Raw genomic sequence first — 22,746 nt, 5'->3', positions numbered from 1 at the left:
GCTTTGACCGTGTTTATCCCTTTTGCCTTTGCACAAGAGTTTATCTATTGGATAAAAGCTTTATTCTTTGGATAAAAGCTTTATTCTTTGAATAAAGAGTTTATTCATTCAACTAACCTTGACCTTAACTCCCAAGGTCATGTCAAACATTAAATGCTTATTCCCTCTCCTCTCAACCTATCTCACATTGACACTTGTCATCCTGGGATTGGGTTGAAAGCCCTCACATGGATCTCAAATCATTCAATCCTGACCCTTGTTGAGATTGTTCAATCTCAACCATCCATTGCTCCATTTTTCCTATAAATAGAGCCCATTTCTTCATAATCCACATCCTAAAAACTTGTATGCATTTAAGCTATAGGCATTTTAAGAGAGCATTTTAGCATAATCAACTAATATCTTGTCATTTTGGTTAAAATAAATCATTTTAGTATCAATAGCATAGTATTAGCTTTTTATTCACATTTAGAACAAATACTTCAATCTCAAACCTCCATAAGCATCCATAGTGCAAAAAGTTGCTGAGAGCTACACTATTTTGGAACTTGGAGAGGAGAGGAACAAAGGAGAAGAAGCCAAGAGCATGTTAGCAGGCATTTGGAGATGCCTCATCATATTTACCTTCTTAGTTAGATATTCTGTCATGCTTTTGGTATCTCTTTTGATATGCTTGTGTAGGAAAGTATTTTGTTTCTGATTTCTAACACTAACAGTTTGACTTTTCTTCTTGTTTGTGTTTTGTTATCATTGACTAACCTTCCCTTTTTGCAGAGCATCATTTGGTGAACCCGACGTGAATCCGAACACCTAAAAAATAATTTATTTTTGACCAATAACATGTTTGAATGTTGAACTTGACACACAGGTTGCACTTTAGTGCTTTTGATCACGTTGTAGCACTATTGCAACTTGTTGTTCTAGTGCTATTGTTCTTACAATAGCGCTATTGTATCAAGTTTAGCACTATTGACCTTGTTTCAGTGCATTTGAAATTGTTTTGGCGCTATTGAGAATGTTTTAGCGCTTTTGTTGTCACTGTCATTTTTTTTCTTTTAGCGCGTTTGTGTTAAATAGCACTTATGTTTAAACATAGAGTAGCACTATTGTAACAGAACGTTTTAAAAAAAGACCCTGTAACTGAAAAAGTGAAAATTATTAGGCTTGTAGAAGCCCACCATAGGTTTGGTTTTTACTAACTATTTGTCTCTTATGCAGGTCTAAAAACCAACCTCCTTAAAAATCAAGAACTTCCTTTTGGTGTTTTAAAATTGAACAACACAAAATTTGCTTTCTTGTGAGCTTAGGATCAAAATTTGTATTTGGTGCTCTAAAATTGAACAAAACAGCTTTGTTTATTGCAAGTTTAGGCTTAACTTTTCATTTGGTGCTTAAAATCAACAAGACAAATTCATTTCTAGCATTAACCTTAAGCAAAAATTTACAATCCACACTTCAATTTTTGGTGCAAATAAAATGCATAATCAACTTGTTTCAAATATCTTTGCAAAGCGATTTTTCCTTCATACATGCTTCAAATTAAGTTGACCAGGATTTTCAAAGTTCTAGTTTACTCAAAATTTTGCATTTGAAGTTAAAAAGGACACCATGATTGTTGGAGCAACATCTCTAAATAGTTAAAACACATTGCGATGGCAAGTTAAAAAGAACAAGTGCATTTCGTGTTTGGCAAACTTGTGCAAAAAAAAGTTGGTCGAGTGGTCCTACTTCTAACACACACTATCCTCTCCCTTGGCTTTTGTGGTCCTAGGTGCAAGAGAAAAGTGTTAGTAACACTCAAAAAATTTATCTTTTTAAGAGAGGCCTGCCAAGAGACACATCACTCTTGGGAATGACCTCACGTGGTAAATCCTTCGAGCGGCTATAGATATTAGGTGAGAGCGAAAGTTGTAGCCTTGGGTATAGTTTTTCCTACAGTGTAACTTGCCGAAAGGACAAATGGGCCCCACCACAAGTTACAAGGCTCTTAAGTGAGTCACTGCAGAATGAACTTATATTCAAAGACATCGAAAATGACTAAACACCTTTAAGTAGTAGCCCACCCGTTCTATTGATTGAGAATATTTGAGATATAATTCAGTGCAAGAGCATAGATGGTTTTGCTCCCAAGATACTCACCATACATATTTCCTTGAGTAGAAACATAGCTTTTTGAAAAGTCACTTGTGGCTTGATAAAAGTGGTGACTCCCCCATCATAGGGATCATCTATTTGTTATACTCACGCAAGACTTAGTATATCACATCCTTACCTGCCACGGTGGGATTCATAAGGTATGTAGTACCAAAGTCAAAGAAATATCAAGATGTGGGCTGAATTTATCACAACTGGCCATTTGACCTTAGAGATACAAAGTGTTTGAAGTGTCTTCATGTTAGTCAAAGACCAAGTACAAATTGAGCCAACTTCAGGCTTTGGAAAGAAAAACACCTAAAATACACTTAAAGGAAAGGGTCATAAAAATTCCAAGGATTGAGTTGATCTAGACCCATACTCATTTGTGCCTTTTAATTCTTGTGTTTGTGTGCTTGCTTTGTTTTCTTGTCAAAGAAGAATCAACAATCAATTCCAAAACAAGTATTCATCCAACCAAACATTTTTTTTCAAACACAACCAAAAAGATCAAAAACAACAAAGAATCAAATTTTATGACCATTCTTCACATCTTAAGAAAGAAGAATCTTCATCGAAACATCAACTTGAAAAGAAGACCATTGAACTCAAAGGCTTTGATCAAAAGGAGGAAATTCTTCTATCTCAATAGACAAATCTTTGTCTCTCATAGAGTTTTTCTACGTCGCATGCGTCTCTACCTTCAAACAAAAACAAACGAATTTGATTCAGAATCATTAAACCGTAGAGCTTTTATGCAATATAGAGCTTTGAGTTATCACAAAAACCAAGGAGGCAAGATTAATCCCAACTTCTTCCCAGACATTTGTATCACATACAACATGGCTCGAGAAATGCCACCAACGCCCGAAAGGGAAGAGGTAGAATTTGTTCCATTTGTGACACAAAGCTTTTATTGAAGTTAAACATCTCATCCATTCCCACATTCACTCAATCATCAATCCATTTCAACTCTCAAAACATTAAGAGGTTCTTATCCTAAATTCTCTTTTATATATTGCTTGAATCAAACACAAAACATCACCTTTTAGATTGTTTCTACATCTAGGATAAGCTCATCCTAAGAGACACATCTACGCAGGTTAAAACTAGTTCATGAGCGAATCTTCTCATTACTAGGTAGTTAAATCTATAACACATCTCAGATTTCAAAACACCTTATCACATCAAACCTTATCAAACAAACAAGCAATTCAACGAAGAAAACTTTGGTAATATCTGCCTTTAAGTGCTAGAGATCCACATGCAAAACAAATTCACCAACCATCAATATTTCATTTCATCAACAACTCATCATCATTTTCACCCAACTTCAACAAAAACTTGTAAACAAAATGGCTCAAACCCGATCACAATCAAGGCAACGAAAAGTAGAAATTGAAGAAGAAGAGGAGGAAAATATCAATGAATCTCAAGAAGCACTTAGAGGAAATGCAAATGACGAAAACCCAAGTACTCCTACTCCTGCCACAATAGAAAGGGCCCAGCATAACCCTCTCTTTAACAAATTTTTTGGTGAAATACTCAGGAGCAATGCGGATGCTCACTTTTTAAAGCTCGCTCAAGAAGGAGCCAAACTCCTCTCTAACTTTGATCTTGCCCAGTTAAGACAAGCACCAGAATGACAAAGTCGCCATGAAGAAGAAAGAGGTCGAGATCCCATCAGATATAACATTCCTCGAGGTAACCCACCACCTCCTCCTCTAGATGAAATGGAGATGTCGCGGCAACAAGTTGAAAATCTCGCCCAACAACTTCATAGTGGTGTAAAGACTAGCCAATTCTCACTCAACGACATCTGTCCCTATCCCTTTGATAGAAATCTTTATATGTTGCCCTTTCCACGGGGATTCGAAACACCCAAATTCAAAAAATATAGAGGAAAGGGAGCTCCTCGCGATCATGTCAGAGAATTTCATTCAGCTTGCCTCGAAGTGGCATATGAAGATACATACCTAATGCGCCTTTTTCCCCAAAGCTTGGGAGGAACAACCACATCATGGTTTTCCTGACTACCAGGTGGCATTAGGACCTTTGAAGAGATAATTTAGAAGTTCTTGGCACATTACTCTCATAACATTGAACGCGACATCACCATGGCTGATCTGTGCAACACTAAACAAAAACCAAGTGAACTGTTCTCAGTATTCTTGCAATGATGGCGTCAAATGTCTAGCAGACGCTCTCTTCAGTTACCTGGATGAGAACTAGTGGAAATATTCATTTCCAACTTAAACGAAGAAATGGAGTTTCACCTGGATGTCAAAGACACAAACTCTTTTAATGACATGATCACCAAGGGTTTGAAATGTGAGCGGGCCCTCATCAAGAAATGACTTATTAAAATCTATAATGAACCAAAGGATGGTCCTCGCCCACACTTCAATAGTGACAAACCAAGCTTCTAGAACAAAAACAAAAATATCGTCAACGATGGGGTTGTGGATGCCAGAACTATCAAAAGTGCACAACCTGTGGTTCGATTTGCAGGACAGAATCCCCCACCTCAGACTAACACAATTGTTCCTTCAAATCAAGGTTGCATCACATCTCATGAAGAACCCAGACCTCGTCAGCAAAAACAAAAACGGACATACACTCCCTTAGGGGAAGCCATCGAAACAGTGTTGCGACAACTGGTTTCTCAAAATTTGGTAACTCTACCTAAAACATCAAACTATGAACCTCGGGTCAAACCTGCATGGTGGAGGGATACTGAACATTGTGATTTCCATCAAGGGAGAGGACACAAGACAAGTAATTGTCACAGATTAAAAGATCTTATTCAGGATCTTATTGACCGAGGTGAAATTGAAATCGAAGGGCATGACCCAAAAACAACAAACAATGATCATCTGATGTTCAAAAATCCACTTCCATCACAAGATCAAAGGAGTCCTTCCACTTCCAGGAGAGGCACTGATACCACTGATTATACGCAGGATGCGTATAATTATATTGTAAATCACCTGTATGATACCAGTGAACAAATTGCAACTATAACCATCAAGAATCCCAACTCCAATTGCAATGTTGTTACACGTCGCGACAAGGTTACCATAAAGGCAGCTCCACAAGGCACCACCTCCATACCAAAGCAGTACAATCTTGTGGAACAATTAGACAAAACGCCTGCACTTATATCCATTCTAGAGCTATTGCGCCTATCTCCATCTCATAAAACAATCTTGGATCAAGCTTTCCAAGAGGCGTCAGTCCCTGCAAACCTAAATATAGATCAATTCCAAGCCATGGTTGGAAGTCTAAAGTCATCACCTTGTCTCACTTTTTCCGAAAGTGACAACTCTTCCTTCCAGCAACCTCATAATGCTTCACTACACATTGAAGGCTTTATCAACCAACATAGGATCAAGCGAGTCTTGATCGACAATGGAGCAGGCTTAAATATTTGTACACTACAGTTGGTCACAACATTGGGATATCCCATAGAATCAGTGGATCCCCGTAAGAAGATCACAATCAAAGCCTATGACGATCCAGAGCGTTCATCCAAAGGAGCTATGGTACTACCAATCCGAGTGGGCCCTGTGGTAAAACACATCATATGTCAAGTTCTAGACCTTCCTCTGCCATACAATCTATTTTTAGGAAGACCTTGGATACATGCCATGCAAGTTGTTCCATCTACCTACCATCAATGTATCAAGTTCCCACATAATGGTGTAGAGATCACAATCCTGGGCGATGCAAATCCCTTTGCATATTGTCATAACATCAGTCATCAACTAGAGATTACCGTTCCTGACAATAGAGAAGCCATTTCCTCCACATCATATATAAGTCCAGCCTCTCTTACCAGTTCAAACACCCCTATACCCAAGAAGGAAAAGCTTAAGATGAAAATAGCAGAGGAAGGTCCTGGGGAATACAACTTAAGTCAACTCTTTTGTGTGGGACAAATGCCCACTTCTCCTAGAACACATGGTAAACCACAATAGTTACTTCAACAACCACTAATCATGCCAGCATGTGCTTTGATGCCTTTCATCCTTGGGAAGAGTCAAGAAGAAGAAACCAAAGAAGAGGACTTAGCGGAATGGATCTATAAAGATCCTATCACCATGGATATACCACAAGTTACACTTCCCACGGATCAATATGGCAAAGGCCTCCTCATTATGCAAAGAATGGGTTATGATGGTCAGAGTGCTTTGGGATCTTGCAAACAAGGAAGACATGAAACACTGCTACCAGTTGTAAAGCCCAAAGATAATACAAGCCTAGGCTTTGAAAAGGCGATCTTTCCTAAACTCAGATTCAAAGGAAAACCCAACAAACCACTATATCAGCCTATTGCAAAGAGGACACCTTTCATTATCAAAGCAACATCAAACACCATCGCAATTGCCCCACCAAGGCTCAAAATCCCAACACAACCATCTACAAAGCCAATCATCCCACCAAACAAACCAGTAAACCCATCAGCAACAGCAATGACATCAATAGCACCGTTAGCAGTAGCAACTATATCAGAACCCGCAGCAGCATCTACAACACCAGTGGTTCTAGCAGAAGCAACTAAGTCAACACTACCGATACTCCCCGTATCGGATTCATTGATCCCCATCATCCTTCCTGCAGCACCGATCATTTCATCTACAAAGGTACATCAACCAATCACACCTGCAGTGTTTAACACAAAAAACATCCCAGTATGGTATAGTAATCGGATGTTGGAAAGTGATTCAGAGACTGACTCACATGAATGGGAATTTGATTCCATAAAGCTTAACACTTTAGATGAGGAAGACACATCACCACCTCCACCCCGCAAAGACATCCCTGTTTACGGAGAAGCCCAGATAAAGACTTCTTGAGTTCCTGAGCTAGAAGCTTCTTCCACAGACCCTAGGTCACATCCTACGCCTGATTCTGATAGGGAGAGTACCATCAATGACCTTCACCATAACGTCTTAACCCTCACTGATACATCTAACAAACTTAACCTAATCAATGAAGTAATGCCCATTATCCATCCTGAACTCATCGAATGGAACCAACCAAACCCACCATGTCTTGACCTCTTCCAAAATGATGAGGCCATCATTGACTTTTTGGAATTAAGGGATAACCTGCCAAGCGGGGATCACAAAGCTGGATTCGCCATAGAACTTAATAGCACAACATACTTCGAGGTGGATGCCAAACCTTTCAGCTGCAAAAATATAACAATAAAACATGGATCTTCTAGTGAAAACCACACCGTGGCACTATTTAATTCAATAAAAGTAAAAAGAAAGAGCATATCCAACGATAAAAACCTCTCTGAGGTGCCTAAGGATGAAAGGTCTGACATCCTTCCCTGTAGCACACAATGGGAATGATCAATGATTCTCACCGAGGACACAAAAGAATACAACGTGGGGACTCCTGAAACTCCTCACCTCATACATCTGGCATCTCTTTTAACTTCAGAGGAACAACCCAAGTTTGTCAAATTCTTCTAGAAATGCTAGATCAATTTCGCATGGTCATATGCAGACATGCCTGGTCTTGATCTTGATTTAGTCATGCATCACCTCACCGTAGCGGAAGGAGCCAAGCCTGTCAAGAAGAAGCTTCGTAAGATGCATCCTCAGATTGCAGTACTAGTCAAAACAGAACTCAAGAAACTCCTAGATGTTGGTTTCATTAGACCAATTGATTATGCAGATTGGATCTCCAACATTGTTCCTATCGGCAAACCAAAAGGGGGCATCCACATTTGTATTGACTTTAGAGATCTGAATAAGGCATGTCCTAAGGATGACTTCCCCCTACCAAACATCGACATCATAGTGGACCTAACAGTAGGACATGCCATGCTTTCACTCATGGATGGATTTTCAGGATACAATCAAATAAAGATTGCACCAGAGGATCAACATAAGACAACCTTCACATGTCCATAGGGCACATATTGCTAGAATGTAATGCCTTTCGGCCTCAAGAATGCAGGAGCAACCTATCAACAAGCAATGACCACCATCTTCCATGACATGATGCGTACTATGATGGAAGATTATGTTGATGACTTACTAGCAAAATCACTAACCAGAGAAGGTCATCTAGACATATTAGATAAAATATTTGATAGACTAGAACAATATCATGTTCGACTCAACCCAAAGAAATGTGTCTTTGGAGTAACCTCAAGGAAGCTCCTAGGATACATTGTCTCAAGCAAAGGTATTGAGGTCGATCCAGCAAAGGTAAAAGCAATCATGGACATGCCACCACCAAAGAACATCAGTCAGCTAAGGATATTACAAGGATGGCTACAATCCATCCAAAGATTCATTGCACAACTGGCAGATAAGTGTCATCCTTTTACACACCTGTTACACAAGAACATCCGCTTTCAGTGGGATGCCAGATGCCAGCAAGCATTCCAGATGCTCAAAGACTATCTCATGAATACACCATTGTTGATCCCACCAGATCCAAGTCGGCCTCTACTACTCTATATATCAGCAACAAGTACAACATTGGGTGTACTATTGGCACAACATAATGTAGAAGGGAAAGAGTGCGTTGTTTACTACATCTCTCATACATTGGTGGGCTATGAACTCAATTACACACCTATTGAATGATCTTGCCTAGCAGTAATCTTGGCAACCACTAAACTAAGGCACTATCTATTAACACACAAGGTACAACTCATTGCAAAGATTGATCCACTCAAGTATTTACTTAGCAAAGCAGCATTGATAGGCCGCTTGGCCAAATGGGTGATGATTCTAAGTGAATTTGACATCGAATATGTAGACTGTAAACCTATCAAAGGTCAAATTATTGCAGATCAGTTGGCCGAAGCACCACTCATAGGCGATCATCCTCTCATTTCCAATTTTTCAGATGAAGAGATATTCATGATCACAACATCACAACCATGGAAACTATACTTTGATGGTTCATACACTAGGCATGGCTCGGGGGCAGGCATTCTATTTATCACACCTCAAGGTGACAGCATCCCGAAGTCTTACAGGCTCACATTTCCATGCACAAACAACATAGCAGAGTATCATAGGACTCAGGCTAGCCGTACAATGGAAATTACAAGAACTACAAGTATATGGCGACTCACAACTGGTCATTCAACAAGCAACAGATGAATATCAGACCAAGGATGATAAACTCATGCCATACAAGCAAATGGTGGATAGTCTAAAGGCATCATTTACTACAATTACCTATGAGCATATACCAAGAGATCAGAATCGAGCTGCTGACACTATGGCTACTATTGCATCTCTCCCAGATCTTCCACAGAATTCAACACACTATGAGTTCTTGGTAGAACAGATTTGAATTCCCACTTATGATATCCCCGAATCTGAGATGATATGTTGCCTTGTCGGTCTGAATCCCCATGGTACAGTGAGTTCTACACCTATCTTCGCAATCACACCCTTCCTCCTAACCAATCGAATAACCAATGTAAAACCTTCATTCGCCAAACTGCTCGATATACCATTATTGTCGAAACCCTATACCGACACAGTCTTGATGGTACTCTTCTTCGATGTCTGGAACAAGATGAGATAACAAAGGCCTTGGAAGAGGTACATGAAGGAATTTGTGGAACTCATGCAAGCGGTCCGTCACTAGCCAAGAAACTCCTGCGCTATGGGTACTATTAGCCATTTATGGAAAAAGACTCCTACTACTTTGTCAAGAAGTGCAAGAAATGTCAAATTCATGGAGACCTAATACATGCACCGGCATAAGAATTGCAACCCATCACAACACCATGGCCTTTTTGTCAATGGGGCCTTGACCTTGTGGGTAAAATCCATCCATCTTCATCCAATCGCCATAAATTCATTATTACTGCCACCGAATACTTCACAAAGTGGATCGAAGCTATTCCACTTACCCAAGTTACTGGCAAGCAGATCGCCTCATTCATCCTCAATTACATCGTCTGTCGGTATGGTGTACCCATGTCCATCATCATAGATAACAGTCTTCCTTTCAAGAATCAAGATGTCTGTGAACTCTGTGAGAAATTTCACATCCAACACCGCTTTTCCACTCCCTATTACCCACAAGGAAATGGTTAGGCCGAAGCATCAAACAAAAACATATTAAGGATCCTAAAGAAGACAGTCAATGATGCCGGTCGTGATTGCCACGTTCAATTGAATCCAACACTATGGGCATATCGAACTAGCATTCGAACCCCTACAAGCACAACTCCATACTCATTGGTCTATGGTGCAGAAGCTATTTTACCTATTGAGGTCGAGATACCATTCCTACGGGTTTCCTTGCACAATCTCATCGATGATGAAGCATACAGAGTATCCCATCTTCAGGACTTAGAGCTACTTGATGAAAAGCGACAAGCTACATACAACTACCTCAAAGCCTATCAACAGCGCATGAGCAGAAGTTATAATCATTGAGTTAAGCCTCGTACATTCAAGGTAGGTGATCTTGTTCTTCAAGAAAATCCTCATAACCAACCCAACCGAGAACATCAAGGAAAGTTTGAATCAAATTGGTTGGGTCCATATGTTGTCACTGCTGTATTTGGGTCCGAGGCATATCAGTTGGCTATGTCAGAAGGAGAACCACTAGCCGATCCGATCAACAGCATGCACCTCAAAAGGTTTTACATTTAAAAAATTTGTACAAAGCATCAAGCTCCCATATATACTGGCAAAAATACCAAAAACATCCAGATAAATGTCTTGAAGAAAATACAAAAATACTAAAAAGACTAAAGAAAAATCATACATCCAAACGACGAACAAACCACTTCGATGGCACCTTGGGTAAGTACGATGGTGAAAACTTGGCAAACAGGTGCCACTCGTAAAGGCTATGGCTCCATTGTCTTTCTAACTTGTTGCGCTCACATTATACTTCATACATACATCCATCCGTCCACAACCATGGCTTGTTTTAAATTTGCAATCAAGAAAGTACTGCATGCATCTTGCATCCCTCTTTTTCATAGCCATGTCTAAACTAGGGGCAATGCCCTTAACCTATTGATGGAAGTGGATTCTACATTGTTTCGTGATTCATTAAAAGTTCTTCCTTCAAAACTGTCTCACAAAATCCAAAAACATCCAAAACAATCACAAAATCCAAAAAAAATTCAAAACAATTCAAAATCCAAAAACATCAGAAAATGTCAAAAATCAAACAAAAACATGGCCCCACATTGTACATACTCATCCGAGCAGATACTAAACAAGCATTGCAAAATACTTGCACGATGATCACTTCTCAAAATTGACCAAAACAATCAACATCAACAATCAAACTGTCTTCAACAAGGATGCATCCTTCCTTACCAACACAAAGACAAAATGATGTTTTCTTTGACAAGAAAATTGTGTTAAGCTATCAAATACTTGGTTGATTTGTGAAGTAATTCATTCGTTTATATGTATCAGGTTCCTATAGCATTGTTTGTGTATCTTCAGCGCATTATTCCGATGAAGTACTGGGGCATGTCCTAATGGTGTCTACATGGGAAGTTCACTAAGCTACATGATCTTATGCAAAATGCAGTCATAGATCATTACGGCTTGCTGACTACAGCGTATACCTCGACCATATGAGCATGAACCATTACCAAGGATCCATATTCTTTATTCTTTATGTATATACTATTTTGTTTGCAAAAACAATGCCCCTTCTTTGGTTCCTCCTCATCCAATTTGGATAAAGGTTTTTGTCTCTTATTAAGGTATGAACTTGTCTCAAGATATGATCAGCCCAAGATCAAGGAGGACAATCCAAGTCATGCATGAACGGAGATGATCCTTGTTTGTTCCGCAAGCAATACTCTGGTCAACTTGACCCATAATATCAGGTTGTTTGTATTAACTTGCTATATCAAAATTCATGTAAGGAATACTCAGGTCATCTTGAATCATTATGTCGAGTTGCTTGTATTTTCTTACAACAATTCAAAAGCTCAATTATGAAAAATAAAGCACTATGGATCATCATTTCATCTCATCTGTATATATTGCATTCTGTTGCATTCCATCCATCCATACATTCATAATAGATGCATATCATTCATACATAGTAATGACAATGGGTTCATACTCTATTTTCCTCTTCTTCCATAGGAATGAGTCCTAGGTCCTCCATATCTTCTATCTAACACTGAATGCCCCCCCTCACCCTCCCTATCTTGGACATCATCATACCCTACATCATGCCCCATCAAATCAATCAAGTCACGTTCATCACCATCCATCTCTAATAGGAGGGACTGTGTTTCCCATCCTAAGTCATCCTATAAATCAAGCCAGTTACTCTATCTGCATAGGTACATCAACCCCCACACACCTAGACTATCAACAGATACTCTGATCAAGTATCTTCGGGTCTCAATAGGTAATCGATCATGGTAATCCTAGACTACATTAGGCATTTATCATAATGACCTAGTCTCAATGAGGCTGCTATGATTCACCACAACCATCCATCACACACACACACACACACACACACACACACACACACACACACACACACACACACACTCGCACACACACACACACACACACACACACACACACACACACACACACACACACACACAATCAATTAATCAACCAATTAAACACAATCACATCGGACAATTACATCAATTGTCTAAGTCTCAACAAGTATTTTGCTTCCTATACCTTGACTTCATTGGGCAATTACATCAATTGTCTAAGTCACATCAGGTCACTTTCATTCACTTACTCAGACTTTATCCTATCCAAGCGACCAACTGACATCAACTGTCACGCTTTGACTTGACCAGGGCAATTAAATCGATTGCACTAGATTGTCCAACCAATTTTGATCAATTGTATAGCATCAATCGAAAACACGACCACCACATTTTCACCGTATCTTCTGCATGACCTCAAGGTACTCATTGGCTTGATATTTCTTTGTATTCACTTTGTTTTCTTCCATTCTTTCACCATTATTGTTAATTCTTCTCTTCTACCTCCCTACCAATTTTCATTCTTTTTCGAGAGATCGCTCGATTTTTCAAAAAAATTGGCCCATCTCTCGAGGAGGCATACCACCCATTAAATTAACATTTTATGGGGCATTGCTTCACACCTATTTCTTTTTCTTTGAAACAACGTGATAAACCGCACCATCTCAAAGAGGGGCAAATGTAGTCACATAAATCTGTCTAGTTTAATTAAATGAATATTTGCTATTTATTTGATTAAAAATCCACTAGCCATCAGTTAATTAAATTAATATTTAATTAATTCATCTTCAAAACATTCTCCTATTAATTAAATAAATTATTCAATTTATTTTAATTCATTCATTAAACCAAATTCATAATCAATTAAATGAATAAATCATATTTATTTCATTTAATCCCCTATTCCTCTTTTAAATAAATTAAATAAAACATTTATTTAAATCATTAACCCCCCCCCCCTACTTGCATTTTCCTACAAATGCAACTTGCACACATTTATTGAAATAAATTAATTTATTTTAAAAATCCTATTTTTCCTCACCCACCAAATCCACTTGCAAATCTAATCCCCTTCTAGATTCTTCTAACCCCTTCCTAATTAACCTAATTCATCCCCTAATTATTGTCACATTCCTAAGCAACATGAAATCACTTCTCAAAGACTACAAAGTCTTTGAACAGCATTTAATGCTTTGTGTGTTCAACAATTTAACCTCCAAAGTCTTCCAAAACCACTAATGGCTCTTACATGACCATTAATGGCTCTTACATAACCATTTATAGTTATTTCAACTTGCACTCATGTGTCTCCTCAAGCATTTATTGCTTTGACCATGTTTATCCCTTTTGCCTTTGCACAAGAGTTTATCCATTGGATAAAAGTTTTATTCTTTGAATAAAGAGTTTATTCATTCAACTAACCTTGACCTTAACTCCCAAGGTCATGGCAAGCATTAAATGCTTATTCCCTCTCCTCTCAACCTATCTCACATTGACACTTGTCATCCTGGGATTGGGTTGAAAGCCCCCACATGGATCTCAAATCATTCAATCCTAACCCTTGTTGAGATTGTTCAATCTCAACCATCCATTGCTCCATTTTTCCTATAAATAGAGCCCATTTCTTCATAATCCACATCCTGAAAACTTGTATGCATTTAAGCTATAGGCATTTTAAGAGAGCATTTTAGCATAATCAACTAATATCTTGTCATTTTGGTTAAAATAAATCATTTTAGTATCAATAGCATAGTACTAGCTTTTTATTCACATTTAGAGCAAACACTTCAATCTCAAACCTCCACAAGCATCCATAGTGCAAAAAGCTGCTGAGAGCTACACTATTTTGGAATTTGGAGAGGAGAGGAACAAAGGAGAAGAAGCCAAGAGCATGTTAGGAGGCATTTGGAGATGCCTCATCATATTTACCTTCTTAGTTAGATATTCTTGTTGGCAACATAGCTTTATAACAGACAATGAAAGATTGTTGGCATTTCAATAAGGATATTGAGAAGGTTGTTGATGATTATTGATATAACTAATTAAAGATGTTTACTATCTTGATATTATTATTTTGTCATTGATGTCAAGAAATTGATTTTCTAATTCAGTATGATGTTGTCATATCTTGAGAAGAATAAGGTATTCAATGAGCAAATAGTACCGAGTCAGACAATGATAAGATCATGATGTTTTAGATTGTTTTAACATCATACATATGTTGTAAAATGTAAAGGTTAATACTATACTATGTTATCAAGCAAAGAACCTAGTCGGTAAACCCTAAGGAACCTAGTCGGTAAACCCTAAGGTTATCGCTATCGGTTAATGAAGACGGAATGTCTACCGAGTGAAGTTTAGTATTCACCGAGTTGTTACCGAGTTGTAACCGAGCTATAACAGAATGCATTAAATGTCTACATGTGGTATTTAATGAAGGAAGCTGATGAACTAGAACTGATCAATGATTGGTGAGTCGTGAATGAAGTTTGTTAACGAATCTAAGGCAATAAAAAGTCGGCATGAAGATCTACAGCTCAGATTGAACCGCAATACCCTGGCACAAGTTCCAAGACTAATATGCAAGTTCCAAGGAGGGGTAAAATGTTTTCAGATCGAAAGATGCATTGAACCTGGACAAGATTGAAGATCTGATGGCTATGATTGATCATGGGAAATGTGATCAAGGAGATTAAGCGGTTACCTAATTGTTTATAAATAAGAAATTGTTGATAAACAATGTATGCGGGCAAATGTATGCACAGGGATGCTACATAGTGATTACCGAGCACAGAAGCTTGAAGACCTGTTAGAATAACGGAGTATAGAAGCCCAGCAGATAGACAAGATTAGTTCTATGTCTAGATTGTATTGAACAAATAGGAATCTGCTTTAGCATTTTAGATGTAAAATTGTAGATAAATTTTATTACTGTTATTTTGTGAAAGTGTTAGAAAATCTCTTAATCGAGTGGACTTAACAGTCTTATTTGTAAAACTCTCTAGCAAGGTGACATTCTCATTTAATGTTTGAAATCATTTAACAAGGTCACATCTAACAAAGTGAAGATCCTAACAGATCTGAGGGAAATCCCTTAACCGGGTCACATCTAGCAATGTGTTTGTAATCTTTAACAGGATTTTCTTTTAACCGAGCATACTCTAGAAGAGTATATTTCTTAGTGGGTCTGAAATCCCACAGTGGTTTTTCCCTATTTGGATTTCCACATTAAATCTGGTGTTATGAGGTTTATGATGTTCATATGCTTTTGAGTTTGCATGTTTGACAGTTTTGGTTATATTACCGATATACATGTTACCAAGGTTGAATCTGATGTTTTTAGGGATGATTAAGTTTGTATGATTAACCACCCCCCCCCCCCTCTCATCTCGTTGGCTATTGGATCTGTACTTATATTATGTATCAGAACTATTAATTCTATCATACTTTTGGTATCTCTTTTGATATGCATGTGTATTAAAGTATTTTGTTTGTGATTTCTAACACTAACAGTTTGGCTTTTCTTCTTGTTTGTATTTTGTTATCATTGACTAACCTTCCCTTTTTGCAGAGCATCATATATATATATATATATATATATATATATATATATATATATATATATATATATATATATATATATATGACAACATCAATAGAAAGAAGATGAATCTCAAAAGGCTCAACAACAAGGAGGTTACTACAGATGGGCTAGATCTACATTAACATCTCAACTAAATTGGAGGATGAGATAGGTGGAACTCTACCACATAACAAAAATCAAAAAGATATTCTGATTTGATTTTAAAATTGATGTTCTGACAATCTTTCAACATTAAAAAAGACTAGTTCCTTATCTTGGCCACAGAGTCATGCATAAAAATGGAAGAGAAATCTCAGTTGAAGGCTACTTTCAACATTAAATTTTCATGTATTAATGCATTACATTAATACAATCCTCTGCTCTGTCACAAAATCATACTTACGTATCCAATATACATATTCAAAATCATTAATGTTGGGTTTCAGGATTTAAATCTTTCCTAGAAGAATACCTACAAGACAAACATTACACTCTCAGAGAAGACTGAAAGAGACAAATCCAAATTATCCTTGATAAGATGAAACTGTATAAATCTAAATGTCATTTTGGAGACAATTTTGTGGAAACTCACACATGCCTTGCATATGTGTAAACCTGCAAATTGAAACAGAACCTACAATAAAGACAACACTGGAAACCCACATGAAACTATATATATATATATAATTGTATAAATCTAAATGTCATTTTGGAGACAATTTTGTGGAAACTCACACATGCCTTGCATATGTGTAAACCTACAAACTGAAATAGAACCTACAATAAAGACAACACTGGAAACACACACGAAACTATATATATATATATATATATATATATATATATATATATATATATATATATATATATATATATGTATGTATATGTATATGTATATGTATATGTATATATTAATAACTTAGAGTTTGATAATTTCTGAAAAAACTTATAGATTTTATATGTTTAGAAATACATTAGGAGATTATTCATATGTGTATTTATTTAACCTTATTAGACAAATGACAAATTGATTTATTTAGTATAGTTGTAATTCTTATTGTCTGGAAAATTTTTAATTGCAAGTTATTTATGCATTTGGTTGTTTTAAGAAAAGATTGCCTGTATTAGGATCTTATGTAAATGGTGTTCTCATTCAAGCTTAATTTCATTGCAATTTTGGTTGTGTTGTCATTATGTCATATGTTATTATATCTCCTTGGTTAGGTGTTGTTGTATAACCTTATTGATGTGAGCCATTGTGTGTTTTTGTCCAAATGGCCAATCTTGGGTTAATGATTGTGAATCCTTCACCTGTGGTTTGTCAAGATTAGTTATAGTTGTTTGTTTCGCCATAGAGTTCTCATAGAGAGAGACCTTTCTTGTTAGTGTCCTATGAGAGAGAGTGGCTTTCGAGCAGGGGTCGTGCCTGAAGTGGATGACAAGATAACCCGTCAAAAGTCAGTTAAAAAGTGATAACCTAATAATATATTGGGGGGGAGTGAGATAAATATTAATTAAAATAATGTACCTCATGCATAGGTGTAGTGCTAGTACAGGGCTCATAATGCTACGAGATGACCTGGAATGGCAAACTTACCACCTTGTCTTCCCGAAAGGATTGGCAGGGTCCGCATGAGACTTAGTTGGAGCTGAAAGTTGGGAGAGGTTACCAGGACAGAGAGCCGGGACCTAGGAGGCCTACCATGGTAACCATCAAGCTATGCGATGACACTCTCTCCTTAAAGTCACTAGTGTTTTATGAGTTGAGTCACATGGATGTTTGCGGAGTCATGTAGTTCTTTTGTACTTGTTTTACTTTGCTTGCTTGAGGATTTTCTACTATCTCTTATCCCAGTGGGGTGGTTCCATTTCGGGATCACATGGTCGGGTGGTAGTGCCAATTCCCATTAGGCGTTCTAGATTGTATCTCCAGGCGAGGAAATGCTTCGCTGGTGTTTCTTGGTTCGTGGTTCATGTACCAGCTCTTGTTCAGGATCATTGTTCAATTGAGACCTTGTGGTCATTGTATCAACTTTTATGTAACCTTGATAAATTGTAACTTTGTAATCTGTGGCATTATTGGAAGCCATGTATTTATGGATATTGTAATATTATGTCAGTGGAATGTATGTTCATTTAGTTGTTTTGATCTTGTGTATAAATGATTTATGGAAAATTGAATGCATTGAAATACTTCAATTTCTTCATTATGGAATTTTAGATGTATGTGTGGTTTTGAATTTAAGTGTTTACTTTATCTAATTAAATGGACAATTGGATTAACCTTGGTGTTAATATAATTAATCTTCATTGGTAACCCTTAGGAAATCATATGTTAGACTTCCGTTGTGTTATTAAATGTGCAATGGTTATAGTTAGTGCACTTAGTCTTTTTTTTTTTTTAATTATTTCACCCTTTAGTTGCCTAGTTGTGTTGTTTTCCTTTAGGGTTCCTGGCGGGGCGTTACATTTGGTATCAAAGCCCAAGTTTCAACACTGGGTACTCTGGGTTTGTAGTGTGTCTTTCAGTTGACCATCTTGTTTAGGTCTTAATGTTTGTATCTCTCTTGTCTTATCCTTGTTGTAGATCTAAACTGTTTTCTCTTTTATGGTACCAAGTCATGGCTAGGAAAGCTAGAGGAGGTGGTCGTACGGGTGGTTACAAAGGAGGCAGAGGTGGAGAACAGGGCCATGGTTCTGACCATCACAGTCTTTCACCACCACCCACTCATGTGAGTGTTGAGCCGGAACAGTCAACTCATCAGGAGCAGGAACAATTTGTTCATCAGAATTCTCAGCATGCAGGAGAGCAGGTTCCTGAAAGGGAAGAGCTGAGACAAATGTTTCAGGAGGTTCTGGTTAGGTTAGGCCAAAGGCCTGAGTTTGAGCTACCTATTCATGCTCAGGTTGAGGAGCCGCTTCAGTAGCTTCCAGAGGAGAGAGAGAGAGGGAGAGATCACCCAGGAGGAGGGAGATTCCAGCTATCTGAGATCCACCTTCCTTGGGTCACATAATGGACTTGATGAGGTCCAATCCTCCTTACTTTGATGGTATAGGTACTGGTCTTGAGGCAGAGACCTGGCTCATCGATTTGGACCGATATTTTGCTATGTTTCCATACAGTAGCAACACCAAGGTGAGATGTGATAGTATGTGTCTCAATAATTTTGTTTCAATCTGGTGGAGATTAGAGGAGGAGAAGATCGGTGTATGCATTAACACCGTTACATGGGAGCTATTTCTGGAGAGATTTAGGGCACGATTTCTCTCACCCCAGTGGAGGAAGACTCAAGCAGATGAGTTCTATGCCTTGCGTCAGTATGGGATGACAGTAGACCAGTATGAGCGCAAGTTCTATGAGCTCAAACAGTATGCCGGAATTGGTAATGACGAGACTATGCTTGTCCAACATTTCTTGAGAGGTTTGAGTGACTGTATTAGTGGAGGAGTGAGGGTGTTTGAGCCACCTTCAGTTAAGATAGCCATAGCGAAAGCAAGATTGGTTGAGCTGAACCTTAGCCATGCACTTGGTGGTCAGATAGGTGTGCAGATAGGGAGTGCACCTTCCAGTGGGAATAGAGCTTGGGGAAATCAATCTTAGTCAGCTGCACCATTTAGCACTCCTCAGGCACCCGCTAAGGGTGGGCAGCAGCAGCAGCAACAACAACAATCGAAACCAAAACAGTTTCAGGGCCAACAAGGTGGCAACTCTCAATATAAGAAGAATAGGAACTAGAAAAAGGGCAAACAAGGCCCTACAGGGCAGTCCTCGCAGAATGCATCTTACGCCCCTAGTCAGGGAAGTTTCCAGCAGTCTAGTGGGCCAATAGGTAATAGAGGAGTTTGCTTCTCGTGTGGACAATTTGGTCACAGAGCCGCACAATGCCCTCAACGTTTACACAATACAGGTAGTCAGAGGCCAGCAGCATCTGAACCTACAATGGGAGATGCAGGGAGATCCCATAGAGTGTTTGCAGCAGTAGATGACCACCAAGCTGATCATCAAGGTATAGTCATTGAGGCAGCAGGCATGTTGCATGGAATCCTTATCTCTGTACTTTTTGATTCTGGAGCTTCAGATTCTTTCATTTCTTCATCCATTGTGGAGCGGTGTGGACTTACGTCTACTAAGCATGCCGATAGGTGGTAAGTAGAGTTGGCTATAGGTGTTCGTGTGTCTGTAGATGCTTTCATTCCCAGTTGTAAGTTGGACCTAGTAACCATAGCTACCTCAGTTGACCTTTGAGTTATTCCTTTGGGTTCTTATGGAGTTGTATTGGGGATGGATTGGCTATCATCTCATAATGCTCATGTAGATTGTCACAAGAAGACAGTGGAGCGTTTAGATGACCTTGGTAGAGAAGTGGAGATTGTTGGAGTACAGAGGCCAATATCCCTACGTATGATCTCCACTATGCAACTTAAGCGGTGCATGCATAGAGGGTGTCAACTTTTTGCAGTTACTCTTGAGGAATTGGATAAGTCAGAGAGTCAAGAAATCACTCTTGATAGTCACCCTATTCTTAGAGAGTATGTTGATGTGTTTCCATTGGATATTCTTGGAATGCCTCCGAAGCGAGACATAGACTTTCATGTCGATTTGGTTCTTGGTGCAGAACCTATTTCGAGAGCTCCATATCGGATGACTACTCAGGAGTTAAGTGAATTGAAATTGCAGATAGAATAATTGTTGGCCAAGGGATTCTTTCGTCCTAGTGTTTCCCCTTGGGGTGCGCCTGTTATCTTCATTAAGAAGAAAGATGGTTCTCTTCAGTTATGCATTGATTACCGACAACTAAATAAGGTAACCATCCGAAATAGATATCCATTGCCTCATGTAGATGACCTTTTTTATCAGGTTAAGGGAGCCAAGGTGTTCTCTAGGATTGACTTGAAGTCTGGATACCATCAGTTGCCCATTCAAGATGTAGACATTCATAAGACAACATTTCGTACTTGCTATGGTCACTATGAGTTCACAATGGTGACATTCGGGTTGACGAACGCACCTTCAGTTTTCATGAGCTTAATGAATGGGGTTTTTTGCACCTACCTTGATCATTTCGTCATTGTATTCTTGGATGACATTCTGATTTATTCTAGATCTATGGAGGAGCATGAGGGTCACTTACATAAGGTATTGCAGTGCATGAGGGAGAATCAACTTTATGCCAATTTGGCAAAGTGTGACTTCTTCTAGACTGAGGTAAACTATCTTGGTCATGTGGTTTTAGGAGAAGGTATATCTGTGGATCCTTCAAAGATCTAAGCCATTGTTGATTGGCCAGCGCTGACCAATGTTTCAGAAGTTAGGAGTTTTATGGGTTTGGCTGGATATTACCGTCGCTTTGTTGAAGGATTTTCTCGAATAGGACACCCGATTACTTCTCTTCAGAGAAAAGGGAAGAAGTTTGTTTGGTCAAAACAATGTGAAGCAGCTTTTAAGACCTTGAAGAAACTCCTTGTTAGTGCTCTGATTTTGGCAGTTCCTGATCCATCTAGAGATTTTATGGTATGCACAGATGCCTCTTTGGAAGGTATAGGTGCAGTACTTATGCAGGATGGACGTGTGGTTTCTTATGAGTCTCGCAAACTCAAGAACCACGAGCTGAACTATCCAGTTCATGATTTAGAGTTGGCAGTTGTAGTTCATGCTTTGGTTACATGGCGACATTTCCTGTTAGGGCGTCGATTTGAGCTGCATAGTGATCACCACAATCTGTAGTATATATTCACACAACCAAACTTGAATGCTTGACAACAGAGATGGATGGAATTCTTCTGTGAGTATGATTTTGAGGTTCGTTATATTCAGGGGAAAGAGAACGTAGTGGCAGATGCTTTGAGTCATAGGCGATATGAAGTTTCAGCATTGTCTCTTAGAGTAGACTTGAGAGAGAGGATTCTTGGAGTTCTTCCTCAGGATACTTGGTATCAGGATGTTAGAGCAGTGATAGAGTCTGGAAGGCCTTTAGAGGGTAGATTTTTTGGATATAACCTTGAGGCAGATGGACTTCTTCGTCACCATGGACAGATCTATGTACCTCCTTTGGAGGGTCTTCATGTTTTGATCATGACTGACGCCCATCGTGCACCTTATTCAACACATCCAGGTGTCAAGAAGATGCACATAGATCTTAGATAGATTTATCATTGGGCTGGTATGAAACGTGACATTGCTGATTTTGTGTCGAAGTGTTTAGAGTGTCAGCGAGTGAAGGCAGAGCATCAGCACCCAACAGGGCTTTTACAGCCTAATTTGGTACAGGATTGGAAATGGGATATCATTTCCATGGATTTCATTGTTGGATCGCTTGTCTCTTCGCATCGTCATGATGCTATCATGGTCATTTTTGACAGATTGACTAAGATTGCTCATTTCTTTCCTATTCAAACTTCCTATACGGCAACAGTGGTGGCACGAGTCTTCTTGGAAGATGTAGTGAGATTACATGGGATTCCTAGGTAGATCATATCTGATAGAGATCCTATCTTTATTTCAGCATTGTGGACCTCACTTCAGCAT

Source organism: Cryptomeria japonica, chromosome 7 (assembly GCF_030272615.1).
Source record: "Cryptomeria japonica chromosome 7, Sugi_1.0, whole genome shotgun sequence".
Lineage (NCBI taxonomy): Eukaryota > Viridiplantae > Streptophyta > Pinopsida > Cupressales > Cupressaceae > Cryptomeria > Cryptomeria japonica.
The sequence above is the reverse complement of the archived record's forward strand: the minus strand, read 5'-3'. Positions refer to the sequence as shown.